The 17,282-nt window shown below is 40.0% G+C and overlaps 1 protein-coding gene across 2 annotated transcripts in view; it reads left to right on the top strand.

Moving 5' to 3' along the window:
* The window catches only part of FLRT2 (fibronectin leucine rich transmembrane protein 2), a 92,742-nt gene that overhangs the window by 8,547 nt on the left and 66,913 nt on the right, over positions 1-17,282 (top strand). The gene's annotated exons all lie outside the window — the stretch shown is intronic.

Here is a 17,282-nt window from a genome sequence, read left to right on the forward strand (position 1 = left end):
GATAAACACTTGACATAGTGGTTCCAGAAAATTCTGTGTAGGCCCTGAGGGATGACATTGACTTTAAATCACATTCCTCTTGATCATTCACCCCCCCCTCCTCTGTTCTGTTTTTCAGTTCTCACATACAGTATTTCATTTATTCCTCACAACTGCCTCTTCTGTGGGTTGGTCTGAGAAAGCCCCACTCGCCTGGCTTCTTATTGGGTAACAGGAGCCGGGAGGAAGTTGAAGGCTACCTAAGGCCGCACAGAGCCCTCCTTTAAACCATTCGACTTTGTACGAAATCATGAACATTACATTTAATTACATAGATGCTGAATTCTCTGATACAGTTTAGAAGTTTCCTTCTTTACGAACTCACCTAAAATGATCGGAGTTGGATTTCTTAAATTAAAACTGTAAAGAATCTTGCGATTGTGTAAATATTTTGATTTTAAAATAACACTTCACTGTCTCTCCCCCATTATCCTAGAGGCATGTTTGCTTGTTAGGATGGGGGTAATTTTATGAGGTCGGCTTTGTGATTTGGGACTTCTACTGCGATGGGGAATGAGAAATAGGGAGGCTGTTTTGGAGGAAAGAGAAGATGTATTTATAGAAAGAAAACCTGCATTCTCATGTCAGCACACTCCTTTCTACACTGATGACCTTGGACAAATTACTTCATCTTCTGGAGACTTAATTTCCTCTCTACAGAGTTCAACAGCGTTGTTATGGGGTCAGATAAGATTAATGTGTGTGAAAATACCTTGATAATAATTCAGTGTTATATTCCCGTAAAGAGGCATTATTCAAATTGATAACATTTATCACTGCAGGACTGTCAGGTGCTAGGATAGTTCTAGGTTTTATGTAAATAGAAGGGTAACCAAGACAAAGTGCCCTGCCCTCCAGGAGCTTTTGTTTTTGTGAGTGTTCTGGATACCACCCAACCAGTAAAGTGTCTGGTGGTCCTCTACATCACTCCCTCCTTTCATTTAATGGTGCATGATCTTCTTCCGTGGTGAGTGGGGCACAAGGGCCAAACTTTCCTTCCTTGACAGCTTGGCTTGACATTGGAAACTGAATTTATCACATGATGGATTCCACTGGGGATCTTTTGGGAAGGAACCGTCAACATTCCCTGAAGTAAGGTTGCTTCTTTTTGGATGGCTTTATACTTTAGCCATCCAAATGAACCTTTTGCGAAAACACAGCCATTACTAGAATATATGATGATTTTTCAGACTTTTGTTTTGCAAAATAAGGCAGGCCAGTGCAAAAGACTGTCAGTAGTTTGGAAGCCTCCTGAGCCCATTACCAATAATTGGCCTCATTTATTAAGAAACAACACAGACTCCAAAGCTTGGCCTTATTTTGACTTGTGAGTGTCACAAAGCCCTTGTGGGACAGTTCTTCACAACTTATTTCTTCATATTTTGTTCAGTTGTATTTTTATAATTGTCAAACCGGAGACACTTTTAATTTTAAATGTTCCGAGAGTTGAGCATGCTTATATTACTTCCCTGATTTGTATACATGTAGGCCTCTGTAAAGGTTAAGGTTTAATTGTTTTAAAGTTACTTAATTGAAGCCTGAAGAAAACACACATATGCTAAGTGTGTATTTATAAAACGTATGATTAGGTCATGATTCCTGATCAGAAGAGAATATTCCTATCAGTGATTTGAATGTGTGACAGTCTGGATCTAACAGTGTTCTTTTTAGTTCTGGATTTTCTATTTGCCAGAGTTCTGATGCTTGCTTTTTTCTTTTTTAAGTTGATCAGCATTTTAGTAGTACCTTGTAAAGGACCTGGCCACAGAACTATATTTTTACATGACAAATTATTTTCATAGTTTAAAAAAATTAGTCTGAATACCTTTTGTTCTGGCAGTGCCAAATGATATAATATTTGAAGAAAAAATGTTTGCTGCTACTCTGAAGAGTTCTGCTAACAACATGAGAAGAACCTGTGGGTACATATGGGGAAGGTAGTATATGTTTGTGTGCGTCTTTGAAATGCACAGACAAATCTAAGGCTTAGATACTGTGGGATGGGAGCACTACTTTACCCTTATGCTAGGTGGTGCTAATTTAGCCCAGATGCCCCTAATATAATAGAGCAATGAGATAACCCAACTTATTTTTGGTTGGAGATTTTCACTTCCAAATAGGTCCTAGGGAAACTCTAAATAGATAAACACACACGTTGTAACGAGGGACTATACTTTTGTGTGAATGGCGTGGTACTTATGAGGAGATATTATTCTTGTAGAGGCAGAAGGTATACATCCGACGATGAAGAAAGCTTTTTCATACATTCAGGAGATGATTTTTGCCACTTACCATGTACCAGGCATGGAGTAAGACTGGAGAGGCAAACATTGGTAATGCAGGATCCCTCCACGGAGGCAACCCAGGCTGGTGAGGAGAGAGGAAGACATAAAACCTATCTGCATGGCAGTTTCATCCATGATTGAAGACAGTGCCAGGAGCACAGAGTATTCATGAAAAGAGCTTTACATTTGGAGAGAGTCTCGGGTTCTAATGCTGCCTCTGTCCCTTGTTAATTATGTAAACTTGGGCACACCTTAAAAGTATCTTTGAGTCTTTGTCTCCTCAAGTGGAAAAATGGAAGGAAATTCTTTCTAGTCGCAGAGCTGTTCTTCTGAGGATTGAGATAATTATGTAAAATGTCTGCCTGTCTGGCACACAGTAGAGGCTTAATAAATGCTGACTGCAGATCCTTCTCTCTCTGAAATGATAATGATTCCATTATGTTACTCTCCCCCTCTACACATACCTCTGCATTTCCCTGGAATCCCGAAGAAGGCTTTTGACCCTTTGAACCTGTTCATTAACAGGATACAGCTTCTGCAGAAGACAATTTCGTTTTTTATGCATGTAACAGAGCATGAGGGGACAGCAAAGGAAAGCACTCTCCACATAGTGGCAGAATGGGCTCATGGCTAGTGGGATACAGTGTGGGCTGATGGTGTGAGAGGGCACAGAGGGAAGGGACGGAGGGCAGAAAAGAGGCCTCAGTTTGGGGAATCAGAAGGTGGTGTCAGCTGGGTCCTGCCTGACTTGCAATGTTTTTGGTCATTGAAAGCATAGCCTTTGGCACCCCGCCCCCCCATTCACCTCCATGCCCCCTTCCAGGGTGACAGTACCTGCAGCTTGCAACAAGCCCCATGTCTAGACTGTGACCCTGGACACAGTGAGCCGAGGTTATGATGCCTCTGCCAGTCTACGGAGATTTTTTTATCAGAATGCATTTTAAACACTTGCTTCACACGATCCATCTCGCACATGACTCTTGGCAGAGTCAAGAAGATATTTTATTGTAGAAGATTAACATGTAAATCATTGCTCTGTTTATATAATGCTTATTCTGTGCTTACAGAATGATTATACCTTGCTTGTGTAATGGTAGCTGCTCGAATCAGAACGATGCTCTTGGGTTATCATTTCCGTGTGGAAGGATTTCTTTCAGAAAGCCATTTTCAATTAATTTAAGTAAAGGAGCTTCTTACTGCTTCTGTGTGAGACACTCCTCAAAGGCACTGCTCAAATACACAATGCTGGGGTTATTTTTCAGTTATCATTATGATTACATGTATATATAGTATAATTTTTGCATTCTACTGAGCAGTTGAGACTTGGTTCTTTTTTTTTTCTTTAGCACTATGAATCTGTAAATTGATGTAGGAAGGTTATATTTAAGAAGATGTTAGGAACCCCCAGCTTCCAAGTTTGGAAACACAGAAGGTTTTCCTGTTAAAATCACATCATATATATGCAACACATATACATATAATCGATCACATTGGAGAAGAGAAGCAGGCACTAGAGTGTATTCTGCAAGCTCTTCACTTCTTAGTAAGTAGCTTTAGAACCAACATTCCACCCCACATAAAACAATAAGACCTTGTTTTGCTTCTTTAGAACATGTAAGAGAGATTAAAATTCTTTGGGAAATGGTTTAAAATATTTTTTTTTTTTTTTACCCAAATAGGTAAGGAACCAGTCAAATAGTGCTGACAGCAATGGAATTTAAAGCTCAATTCTCATAATCTCTGAGTCCCAAAGGAATGCAAGGCAGACATCCATTCAAGTCACAAGCTTGTAACTGGGGATTTGACAAAGGTTGATTTTTTACCATGTGCCAGGCACCACGCTAAGTTTTGTTCTGAGCATTTGGGATACTCTTTCAAAGAAGACCTCATCCCTCCTCCCCAGGAAATCTAATGGATTGACCTAGAGTTGCCCTTTTCCAAACTAGACTCATCCATCTGAATGAACTGAAGGAGCTGGTTAAAAATCCATGTTTCTGGGCCTGAGGCCTGGAGATCCTGATATTTTAAGTCTGTGATGAAGCCTGGGAATGTGGATGTTCAAAAGTTCCTGAGACTGGAGGTCACTCACTGATAATTTTTAGAATTTTTTCCGACCCAGAGACTCAGTGGTTTTATAGTTGTCTGGTTTAGAGTAACTTGTGAATTTCTGAAAGTATTTTTCCCATATATTTTGCCACATAGGAACTATTGCTCCATTTAACCCAACTCTTCTAGGGGAACCTTCTGAGGGACCAGATGTCAGGGCTGGTTTCACTCTTGGTAGCCACTGTCTCCTGTGTGGTTTCTCCACCATCTGTCTGTACCATTCTTGGCGACCCTGGAGTTAATCCCCTAAGAAAGCAAATCACATTACAATACTAGTCCTATGATTTGGATTTCCTGTCCCCCTGGATAAAGCCCATCCAAACTTGTTTTCATGACACGTGAGATCCGTGACAATCTGGGTCCCAAGCATCACTCAGACCTCATTCTCCAGCACCCATCCTCAGCACCCATGCTCCGAAGATGGCAAGACCTCTTGATAGTTAGCCTTCCCCATGCTGTTCACCCTTTACATAGAATATTACCTGCTCACTCTCCATTTGGCAAACTCTTTTCCTTTAAGACACACAAGAATGACACATTCCCTCCCAGTCAAAATTAGTCATTACTTTCTCTGGGCTTCTAGAACATTTTGTTTGTCACCTTATTAGTTCCCTGTTGGTGTTGTATTGTAACGTGTCTGTTCACGTGTCTGTCTCTCCCAGTAGACCCAAAAACCTTGGCTCATTCATCCCATCTCCCTGGTACTAACAATAGTGCTCAATGCCCCAGGTTCTGCATACATGTAATTGAATGAATAAGTACATAAGTGTGCTGGACAATTCTGGAAAACAAGAAGATTCATAATCTAGTGATAGGGGCTGCTTCCTCAGAAGTGCTTTCCATGCCTATGGATTGGTGGCTCAATGGGGAAAAAATAACAACCACCACCATTCTGCCTTACTGTAAGAAGGTTTGTCAGGAAAAAGCCTTTTAGTTAACCCAACCCTGATCAACATCAAGCTCTCCAAACCTCACATGAGGCAGTTTCAAATGCCACACTCAAAGGTCTGTTTAAAGAAGGAATACTTTTGCTTGATGAAGTATCTCTCTTGGCACCGAGTAAAACCATCAGTTAAGTAGATGTTCACGCAGATGTGGTTTCCATAAAATAAGAAATTTAACTTACAGTGTTAACTTTGTGTCTCTTTCCTGGCAGAATTAAAGAGAGCAAACCAAAGAACTTGTGACAGTGCTGTGCGTTTGCCCTCTTTTTCATGTTGTTGCTCTTCGTTTTTGTTTTGTTTATTTTATCTTAGGCACATTATTTCCTGATGGCGATATCTGAGGAATGAGGGCCCTCCAGAGAGGAGAAAAGAAGACTAGGAATCATAGATCGTTAGTCACTCTGTCTCCACAAAGCAGGATCCACCCTAGTCCTCATGATTTGCACATTGAATGCAGCAAAGTACATGCGAAGGTTGCAACAGATTCTAAACTTGCATGGTTTAATGTGATCACGGTAGTGACAGAAGTTGGACTTCAAGTCCTTGTTGGCCAAGAGACAGTTCGAACACCTTGCTGCATTTATGGTAGACTATCGATTGACGGACAGAGAGGACTTGCTTGCAGGTGGGGGTGGTGTACGCACATATAAACACACTCTGGTCCCTCTTCCCCCTTTTTTAGCAAAATTTTCAGTGGCTAAAAGAGTAGAAGATAGTGGAGCACATTTTGATATGCCCACACCTTAACCCTTGGTCCCTTCTGGGCTGTCTATATACTGGCAACACTTTCCATGCCAATAGGCGACCCATGGATGACCTGAGATGACTTTTTTTAAAAAAATTAATTAATTAATTAATTAATTTTTTTTGGCTGTGTTGGGTCTTCGTTTCTGTGCAAGGGTTTTCCCTAGTTGCGGCAAGCGGGGGCCACTCTTTATCACTGTGCGCGGGCCTCTCACTATTGCGGCCTCTCTTGTTGGGAGCACAGGCTCCAGACACGCAGGCTCAGTAGTTGTGGCTCATGGGCCTAGTTGCTCCGCGACATGTGGGATCCTCCCAGACCAGGGCTCGAACCTGTGTCCCCTGCATTGGCAGGCAGATTCTCAACCACTGCGCCACCAGGGAAGCCCCTGAGATGACTTTTGATAAAGCACTCTGCTTGAGATCTAGGGGCTAAGCACAACCCACCCCCCCAAGGATCTTACAGGGTTAATTTATGGGGCTGTTTAGAAACAATACGCTTTCCTGATTCTTGAATCATGCTGGGTATCAGTAAGGCCACACTCTCATCTAGGGAGATTAATAATAATAATAATAGTAGTAGTAATAATAATTAACAGGGGTAATTTTATTGATTATACAATTAATTTAGGATGCTGCTTATGCAGTTCATGTATATTATCATGTTTAAATAGTCACAAAAACCCTGTATAAGATGTTCTGTTTAGAAATACTGCTAATAACCCCAGTTTACACACAGGGCAACTGAAGTAGAGCGAATTGCGTCAGATTGCTTATCTTATTTTGTAACTGCAGTGTATTAGTTTTATAGGATAGGTGAGCACTAGGTAATTTCCAAAATCCACTCTGAATTTATTTTTCCAGGCCTTAAAATCAAATTCCGGGATGATTGCTCACTGTGCCCTAGGCAACATGTGGTCCAGCTTTCCATATTTGACTTTTTAATAGGTAACTATCTAAGAAGTCATTATTTGCTCTTTGCCATTTTTGAGTGAAAGCAGTTCTTGGGTCTGTCCGTGCATTTCTATAAAATGGGAAGAGAGAAGAGTCATTAATTAGAAAATAAAGTGTGACAACTTCTAGCATGTTTTCAGTACTAATGAAAGTCTGTGGTAAGTACCTAGTGATTAAGGAGTCAGTTATCGGAGAGCAGGCTCTCCATTTCTTGTCTTTACCCTTTTACCAGCACTACTAATAAATAGTTAGATGGACTGATTTGAGATGCACCTCTTTTTCCCTGTGGAGGTGATAATGGACAATGGACTGGCCAAAGGGCAGATAATAACATAGAGAGAGAGGTTTCTGAGATAGCCTGGAAATGACTGACAATTGACTGTGCTATAAATAGATCAGATTCTCTCCTTTTCTAAATCTATGTGATTGCTCAGGTGGTAGACCCTGTTGGGTGAAAAAATGACCCAGAGATGGTCTGGGAAAGGCTGTTGCATGTTGATAATTTGAACATAAGCCCAGCGCTTACAAGTCGTCACCCAGTTGAATTTGATTTTTGACCATCCCTCTTTTTTCACCCTTTCTGCTGATGTCCTCATCTCTGCATGTATTCTCGTTGCATTTTATGAATTTGCAATTATTTGTCCTTCCTAGTTCTGTATAAATATTCTTAATTCTGTCTAAATTAAGTGATCCATTGCTTAATTCTTTCATTTCCCTGTAGGCAGCTAGACCATGGCTGCTGTTGTTTCTATGTTCTTTTGTCACCACATGCCCATCATCTGTCATGAGACTTCTGTGGATGGGGTGGCATAAGATGATTTCTGATTTGGGTCAGTTTGGATGGGCTCGTGGATGGGGTGATTTATGAAAGCACGCTCTGCCCAGGTGTGGCAGCAGTTTGATAAGCGGCTCCCCAGCTCCAGGGCCACATGCAAACACCAGCTCTGTTTGGCCCTCCGGTGAATTCTGTGTTATTTCTGTCTATGGCAGAAATTTTACCTAATGCTTTGTGTCCACTATCTGTGAGCTCACTTAAGGTGAAGGCCTTGCCCAACAAATGTTTGAGGAGCTAAATTGAACCAAAGCATTTGCTCTCTGCAGTTTGCAGCTGAGAAGTGATCAGGCCACGTGGAAGAAGCTGAAACATACCAGTGTCAGTCTTGCTGGAAACGGCTGCCTGGTCTCTTTGGACCATGCGCAGACCTATAAAGGATCAGCCTGCGACCCAGGGTCACTCTTCCCTCTCCACTCGGAGTGGTGAACTCACTTGGATTTTGTTGGAATTCAATGTCGGTATGTCATTTTAAACAAAGTCTCACTCTGTTTAATTCATATGTCTTTATTAAACAAGATCCGCTGTCTAGAACCACTGCTTTGAGTCATCTTTGATTACTCCCTTTCACTCACTTTCAACTGTTCTGTCACTAGTTTTATGCATCTTTCAAAAATTCTGTCCTTCTTGCCCTTTCAGTTAAACCCAGGTATGTCTTTCCTCCCCTGACTTGCACACCACAGCTGCTCTTCCTCATTTTCAGGCAGATGCTACCGCTTTCCATTATTCACAGGGCCAAGCCTAAACTTTTAAGCTTGACACTCAAGGCCATTCTTTCCTTCCATGGCTTTCCTTTATCTTCCCAAAGAAAGTTAATCTTCTCCTCTGAACTAAATGTAGGGTGAGCCCTCACTTTTATCTTTATAATAGTCTCGTTGTGGTGTAAAATTTTACCTGGCGCTTTGTGTCCACTGTCTGTGAGCTCCTTTAGGGAGAAGGCCATGCCCAGTAAATGTTTGAGGAGCTCCACTGAACTCAGGTATCTGACTCCAACCTACCTCTGAAACTTACAGCACAAGTCTCTATCTCCATCAACATATACTACTTCCCATCATTTTCAATACTGAGCAAATTAATATTAACAAAAGTTTGCAGAAATAACTCATGAATTTGAATTTCAAAGTTATCTAATAGAAGCTTCCCTTGTTCCCTCTGTGGAACACTTTGTCAAAGCAGTGCACTCTTGCTTTGAAAACAGGAAGGTAGAACATTCCAACAGCACCATGAACCCTCTGTTTATATTTGTAAAATCTGTAGTCTTTCCAGACCTCTAAGCAAGAGCAAATAGAAATAATCAGAGGCATTAGACTTGATTATGTTGAGCTGGATTCTTATAACTGAGGCTGGATAGCCAAAATTAGTGGTGTGCTGGTTTATACTGAAAGAGATGCTTGCAATATTGCAGAACCACAGACTGCAGCTTGCTGGAATCTTTGAAGACATCTGGATGTTTTGAAAAATGCAACAATCACATGCTTTTTATTATCTCCGTAATTGTATTATTTCAAAAAGGGAGCTGCATAACGACAGAGGGTGGGTGTAGTAGGAAGGCCATGGAGTTTGCATTCACATGGATGGCTTTGAATCTGGTTCTGCCGCAACCTGCTAGGGTAACTTGAGCATGTTTCTTCGTCTTGGGTCTACTTCCTCCATTTTTAAATGGAGGAAAAATAATATGCATCTCACAGGATCACTGTGACAAATAGATTAGGTGATGCCTGACACACATAAAGTACTAGTAAGCCTTGGCTCTCCTTCCTTTTGCACTCCAACTTGGAATAATATGAGTGCTGTGGTTTATAAATGGCTATTTTTTTCCTGCATAGATAAGGCAGTTCTGTAATACTGTGTCACTGTTTCCCTAAAGGATCTCTCTGTGGGGCAACACTGCCTCTTGCCCAATTTCTCCATAACAGTATTTATGTCTGGGGTCCAGAAGAGGAAACGGTATCTTAGAAATAGTTATCACTCTGTCTCAATTAGGACACTCACTGTTGAAGAACTCTTAAAAACACTTTGCTTCTGGGAAAAAAAGAAATCTCTCCAGCAGTCTTATCGCCTCAAAAACAGTGGGTATCATGGATTATTAGAAAAGAATTACTCAAAGAGAGTGCTCTTAAAAACAACTGCCCGCCGAGGAGTCTGGCTTATCAACAGGCAAAAAAGATTTTTTCTACTAAATTTTAGCTTGTCACTATAAACATGAAAATGGCAACGCTCGTAATATATTCTGTGGGGACGATGCAGGGAGTGTTTCCACTAGGTGAAATTCTCAAGGAAGAGCTTCTAAGAATGAACATTAACTCTTCAAGAACCCCAGGGAATGACTATTAGGAAACAGGTAAACAACAAAATGAAAGCTATTACAAAGAGGGAAGCAAAACAGGCAAATCAAGTAAATAATTTTATTGTGGACCACGTTGTGGAAAATATGATGGGATGTGAGGCACATTTCATTTAACATGAATGACCAATGTGATTATAATTGGCTAATGCATATGTTTTCTTTTTCAGCGTAATATTAGTGTCATCCAGAGCTATGAAGGTGTTTTTCATATCAAAACCCCACAGCCATGAGAAATTATATTCGTAGACTTATTTTCTGGTAAAAAGTCAATGTTGTTTCAGCTTCACTTAGATTTCAGTTTAAAGGCTTGTCTGCAGTCTGAAAATACATGTTAGCAGATACAGAAGGATCTATACAACATGACTTTTTTTTTTTACCCTTAAAAACCAGTATCAGAGCTTATGCTTGATTGTATTTTTCTTTGTGTGGAAATCTTGATCTTCTTGTATAAAATACTTTGGAAGTTTGGAAGGGATCTCATGCGAGAATTGTAGCATTTCCTTCATTAGCGATTTTTCAGATAACATGAATAATTATCCTGATGGTTTAGCTTAAATTTGGTCTCCGATGGCAGGCGTGCAAACAAGCTGGCTTGTCACTGCCCACTCTCGTTTCATGATTCTTTATTTCTAGATCATTAATGGGATTTCTATGAAAATATATAGCAAATAGATTCCTGAAGAAATGAGTATTCAGTTGATTATTTGTCCTTAAGTGACAGAGAGACTTGTAAATAATGGAATGTCGAGAGAAATCTCTAACTTCATTTAATGGTAGCTTGGCTGTGATTGTGACTCCACCTTTTTACCAGAACTCCTAACAAGAAGATGAAAGGATTGCAACTTCAAGTCCCATATTTCTTTTGCTCTTCAAGATTTAGAGCACGTTGCTGATGGAGGAGTGCTAGTTGGTATCTGTGAAATGTGCTGAACAGGACCATTAGGCCATAATTGAAGTGATATAAGGAACGGGATTGTTTGGAAAAATTAGGAAATGGAGGTAGACTGGAAGCTTAAGAGGAGCGCGGACATGCCGCTGGTAGAGATAACCTTCTAGAATCTCCTTTTCTGCCTACAGTAGCTCTTAGCCTTCTCCAATGGAGAGTAATTGAGAATTCATTAAAAAATGCAGTGTTTGCTTTTTTTTCATATCACTCTACGATTTAACTCTCTAGAGCCCAAGTGACAGCGGTAGGTGCTCCCGTGTCGCCTCTGCTTGTCCTGTTCAACGGGAGAGGTTGGGAGGGGTAGTACCTTGTGGTCATCGGCACATCCAAACATGACTCCAGGTAGAGGGAATGTCAAGGACAGCACGATTGCTCAGTGTTAGAATTAGGTGGGCCTGAGTTTGCATACCAGCTCTATTACTACCTAACTGTGACACTTTGGGCAAATTATAAATTTTATCTCAACCTCTTGTATAAAATGAAGACATTAATATTTTATAAAGTTCTTATAAAGATTAAGTGAAATAAGCTATGCAAAATATTATGCCTAGTAGGATCTTAGCATATTGTTAGTTTTCGGTGTGTTTGGCTAATTACCACTGTATCTTAAGTTCTTGAATGAATGGATGGATGAGTGCATGCATGGATGGATTTAGATGTATGTTCTGCCTTGAAATCCCTAAAGGATTCATTTTATTTAGGATTGCAGTGGACCCTAATGGAATAACTAGAGATTTAATTTAATTATTGCCAGAGAGAAAGCATGGCATGAAATGGAAACATGAAGATGGGAACTGTTTTTCGTAATCCTTTCCATTTTTGTAATTCCTATTTCTTTTATTTCTTAAAGCTTTCAGTTTGGTTATATCATTTTACTTTCCTATCTCCTGTAGTAGGTGGGGTGTGTACAATTATCACTATCTCAAAGATTCCCAGAGAGGAAGATGAAATGGGGAAGGTCATGTCCATTTCTGTTTCGTGTAGCTATTTACCAAATAGTCATCTTATCAACAATTGGTGCCATGAGCTGGACTGGACAAGCAGTGTGCGATCGTCAAAAGATCAATAGGCTAGTGGGCAGATGTTCTGAATTCTAGTTTTTGTGCTGTCTCTAAAAAAACATATTTGATTTCTGTCAAATTTCTCAACTGTCTTGAGCCTCAGTTTCTTCATTTGTTTAAGACTGGACAGTTCCAGTAATGCTTTAATTCTCAGAATCTAGGGAGCCAGCATTAGTGGTTAGAAGCTAAGCTCTGGATCTTGTCTGCTTGGGCTTGTAGCTGCCTTCACTACTTCACAGCTCTGGCACCCTGGCAAGGTACTTAATCTCTATAAGCCTCACCTTTCTCATCTGTGCAGTGGGGACAGCAAAATTAAAACCTCCTTTAAAAAGTTGCCATGAGGATAAACAACAAGGTCCTACTGTATAGCACAGGGAACAATATTCAATATCCCATGATAAACCATAATGGAAAAGAATATGAAAAAGAATGTATGTATAACTGAATCACTTAGCTGCACAGCGGAAATTAACAGAACATCGTAAATCAACTATATTTCAATAAAATAAATTTTAAAAAAAGAAAAAAAAAAACAAAACCCCAAAACCAAAAATAAACCAAAGAAAAATCATGTTAATAAAAAAATGAAAATAAATATATAAGTAATCAAAATAAATGTGAGTAGATTTAATTCACACATTAGTTAGAGATTCTTAGATTTGATAAAGGAAATAAATGGGTATTATGCTATTTATGAGACATCTCACCCTATTAAAAAACTATACCTGAAGTTCGAAAATAAAAGAATGGAAGATTATACCACACAAAGAGAAATTAAACAAAGCAAACAAATAAACAACAAAAACTCCACCATCAACAACAACAGTAAAACAGAAAGATGCCAAAGAAAAAGAAATTGATATAGCAGTAGCAACATCCAATAACTAGAAAACAAACTAAACACTTAAGAATTATAGAAAGGAAAATATAAATCATGTATAATGCCAAATACTGGTAATGACCATCACTATTATTATTTCCATATGTTTTTCCATATTTGGAATTCTATTAAATACGTTTTTATTTTTAAAAAAACAAGTTGCCATGAGGATTAAATGCATGCCGAGCATTTAGCATAGTATCCGGTGCAGTTATGTGCTCAATAAATATTAACAAGTCTTCCAACATGGCTTATTCAAAAAAAGGTAAGGCAAGCATCACTGATGTTTTGGAAAAGCAATAGACATTAATGTGTCCCTGTATTACTGACCCAACAGCCCAAGTCATGCCCTTCGAAGCTACAAAGGGCAGATGATCACAGAAGAACATCCCACAGGCCTCTTCAGTGAGAGGTGTGGTCCCTCTCGTTCCCTCTAGGAGCTCAGCCAGTGTTTCATGAAGATACTGTTGATGATTCTGCCACAGCATGGAATTTCCTGGTGTAGACAGGTAAGACACGGAGACCTTTCGGTTTTTGGAGCAATTTAGAAGGCTGATCATGAAACCTTTGATGTGAAGGAATGATTCCAGAAATCCTTCCAAGAGACCTGCACTGCTGTAACTAATGAGTCTTGTTGCTCATGTATCTGATGCTTCTGCCACTGCATTATTTCTCTGAAAATTTTACCAGCCTAACCTCTAGGCCTAGTTTTAGAAGAGTGTGGAGGAATGGCATTTCTGGATGCAGTGCTCAGGCTAGAACTCTCACATTAAATTTTAACTAGCGGATTTTTTTTTAAATGAAATACTTTCAGACACAATAGATGGTGAATAAGGCAGGGGACACTGAGAGAACAGCCACCTTCCACCTGTTAGCTCTTTTCTTTTGATTCAAGTAAGATTTTACAGGTATCTGCATTGGTCTTTGTTATGAAATGCACACCTGTTCTCCTTTGCAGCATTGAGACAAAGCCAAAGGATGCAGTGGATATTGCAGTGATAAAAGGTTTATTGGCCACAAAACATAAAATCAGGATGAGATGTGATGATACAATCTTCTTAAGGATGCAAACAGGGTATTTTGTAGTGGCCGACTTTCAAACACTTGCCCCCAATCATCCACTTGCTTTCTCTTCCTCTCCCTCAGTGGGCTCTGCCACTGGGACCATCTAAGGGTCCTTTCACCTTGTTGAAACCCTTGGGATGATGGCTGTCTGAATTACACTTTTATCCTCAGATTCCAGCACAGATCAGGGATATAGTAGGGTTTCAACGAATATTTGTGGCGGAAAGGAGTGAGAGAAGGGAGGGGGAAGGAAGGAAAGATTGAGGGAGAAGGTAAAAAGAAAGATGATTTCAGGACTTCCCTGGTGGTCCAGTGGTTAAGAATCCACCTTCCGATACAGGGGATGCAGGTTTGATCCCTGGTCGGGGAAGTAAGGTCCCACATGCCACGGGGCAACTAAGCCCGCACGCCACGACTACTGAGCCCCTGCACTGTAGAGCCTGCATGCCACAACTAGAGAGAAGCCCACGTGCTGCAACGAAGAACCTGTACATCGTAACAAAAGATCCCGCGTGCCTCAACGAAGATCCCGCATGCTGCAACCAAGACCCGACACATCCTAATTAATTAATTAATTAATTAATTAATTTTAAAAAAAGAAAGATGATCTCATGTTACCTCCGTAGATGAGTATAAGTTTTGGTGGTGGTTCTGCATTGTAATTTTGGAAAAGGATAGAGCCTTTTTGTCCTACTGAAGACACGGCATAACAGAGGACCTTTGGAGTGCATTAAAACACAGCTCTGCCTATGTGCTTGACACAGTTATCCAAAAAACAGCATAGATTCAGTTTTATATTCATCAGCTTATAAGGTAGGGCAGATATTTTCAAATGTGATTTTGAGGGTTTCAATTGAAAGGAAAATCTCATCAGTAACAGAAAGCCAAGCCTCCCTTCTTGTTTTCATTCTCATGTAGAAGAAAGGGGGAAACATTTTATTTTTTTCTTTTTCAAAGAGATGAACTTATTAGAGGGCTTCATTACCCTCTGCAAGACACCACCTATTTTTAGGTAAAAAAAGATTCATGATTGAGCCAGCGATCAACAAGTACTTATTGAAGTCCCAAATACCAGAAAGTTCTAAGTGCTAGTTTAGTGTTCTTCCTGCAGGATTTAATAAACTATCATCTTGCAAAAAAGACATTGTAGAAGATAAACATTTGTCAGTGAGCGATCACAGGGTACAGACACCTTTCCTGCAGAGTGGAAGTATTATGTGCTTCATTTCCTGATATATTAGTGTACCTAAGAAATACAGTCCAGGATGTACTACATTTTCATTTTTTTTTCAAAGCTTGCCAGTGGCATACAGATGACTCTGAGGTTTTATCAGACCACGTCTGTGTGGTTTGAATATCTATTTTGAATCCTCCAACCCTTTTCCTTAACTGAATCCTGACATTCTAGTTAGAGCTGACAATGAATTCAACTCACCTAATTGGGCTGAGACTCTTTCCCTCTTAAAATTGTGATATTTCTACTTGATCCATTATTTGTAAAATTTAGTTCATTAACTTTGACCAAACAATTAGGATTGTGAATATGAGTGTGGTGTTTAACTTATCTGAGGAATGGTTATGTTTGCCATTCCTTTCTGAATTTAAAAATAGAGAGATGCTGCTATGAATTTCTGTTGACTCGGTCCAGTTAAGAGAACGATTCTACATCACTACTGGATGCCTGCTAAGGTCTGATTCTGAGGTCCTTTTTCCCTGAAGGTGGTTTGCTGTCCTGCAGTCAGAGGCGGTGCTTGATACCCATGCCCTCAGCTTCCCATGCCCTCACCCACTGGGTATAGATCACACCTGCAGAACACACTCATGTGGATTAAAGACCTATAACATCATCTAATAATGCCTTTCTAATGGAGACAGGCATCATTCTGGTAATGCAATTGTGGTCCTTAGAGACCACTTGGTATGCTAGTTTACTCTGTGTAAAAGCTATCTTTACTGAAAGGGAAGGAGGGAAAATCTAAGAGTGACGAGATACTGAAGTCTTTTCACGTCACATTTCACAGTAGATTCAGATCTTGAGCTAAGGGGCCAAAGGAGGTTAGCAGCCCTAATAATCTTGCTGTACCTTCAGAAATGAACTAGTTAGTATGTCAGAATATGCCTAAATTCCTATGAGATGCTACAGGTCAGCAACATAACTATTTCTTCCCTATCTAAAATCTTAAAATGAATCTGGTAAGGAGAGAAGAAAATGGGAAGAACTCCAACTATTAAAAATTAGAAAAGTGATGACTAAAAACACTTTTAATAATTAGCAGGAGAAAGGGACTTCCCTGGTGGTGCAGTGGTTAAGAATCCACCTGCCAGTGCAGGGGACATGGTTCTAAGCCCTGGTCCGGGAAGATACCACATGCCGCAGAGCAACTAAGCCCATGCGCCACAACTACTGAGCCTGCGCTCTAGAGCCCGAGATCCACAACTACTGAGCCCACATGCCGCAACTACTGAAGCCCATGCACCTAGAGCCCGTGCTTCGCAACAAAGAGAAGCCAGTGCAATGAGAAGCCTATACACCACAACGGAGAGTAGCCCCTGCTGGCCGCAACTAGAGAAAAGCCTGCACTCAGCAATGAAGACCCAACACGGCCAAAAATAAATAAATAAATGAATGAATAAATTAATTAATTAAAAAATAATTAGCAGAAGAAATAAGCATAAAGATGTATGCATGTTTCTATTTTCTAGCAGTGAGATGTTAATACAATATAGATAGAAGGCATATAATTAAGAAATTCACTACTAAGTTGATAAATTCAGTCTTGTGAATATAGAAGATTTGTACTTTCGTAAGACTGTCTGGAATATACAGTGATTCTCTTAAAATTAAAGCAGTAATAAGCAGTGCTGTCTGGACGTTCATAATTTTCTTAAAGTTTCATACCTAGAGACAACTATATGGATTTCATCTGCAGTGTTCTCCATTCTAAAAGAATGCCCACTGGGTGGTTGAAAATTAGGTGTATATGGGTGTGTGCAGGGCACACTAATTTTATTGGTAAGAGCTTAATTTCAGATATTTAACTTACCTTTTGACAAGCTCTAGCCTACATCCCAAATACCCTGC

This window comes from Balaenoptera ricei, chromosome 2 (assembly GCF_028023285.1).
Source record: "Balaenoptera ricei isolate mBalRic1 chromosome 2, mBalRic1.hap2, whole genome shotgun sequence".
Classification (NCBI taxonomy): Eukaryota; Metazoa; Chordata; class Mammalia; order Artiodactyla; family Balaenopteridae; genus Balaenoptera; species Balaenoptera ricei.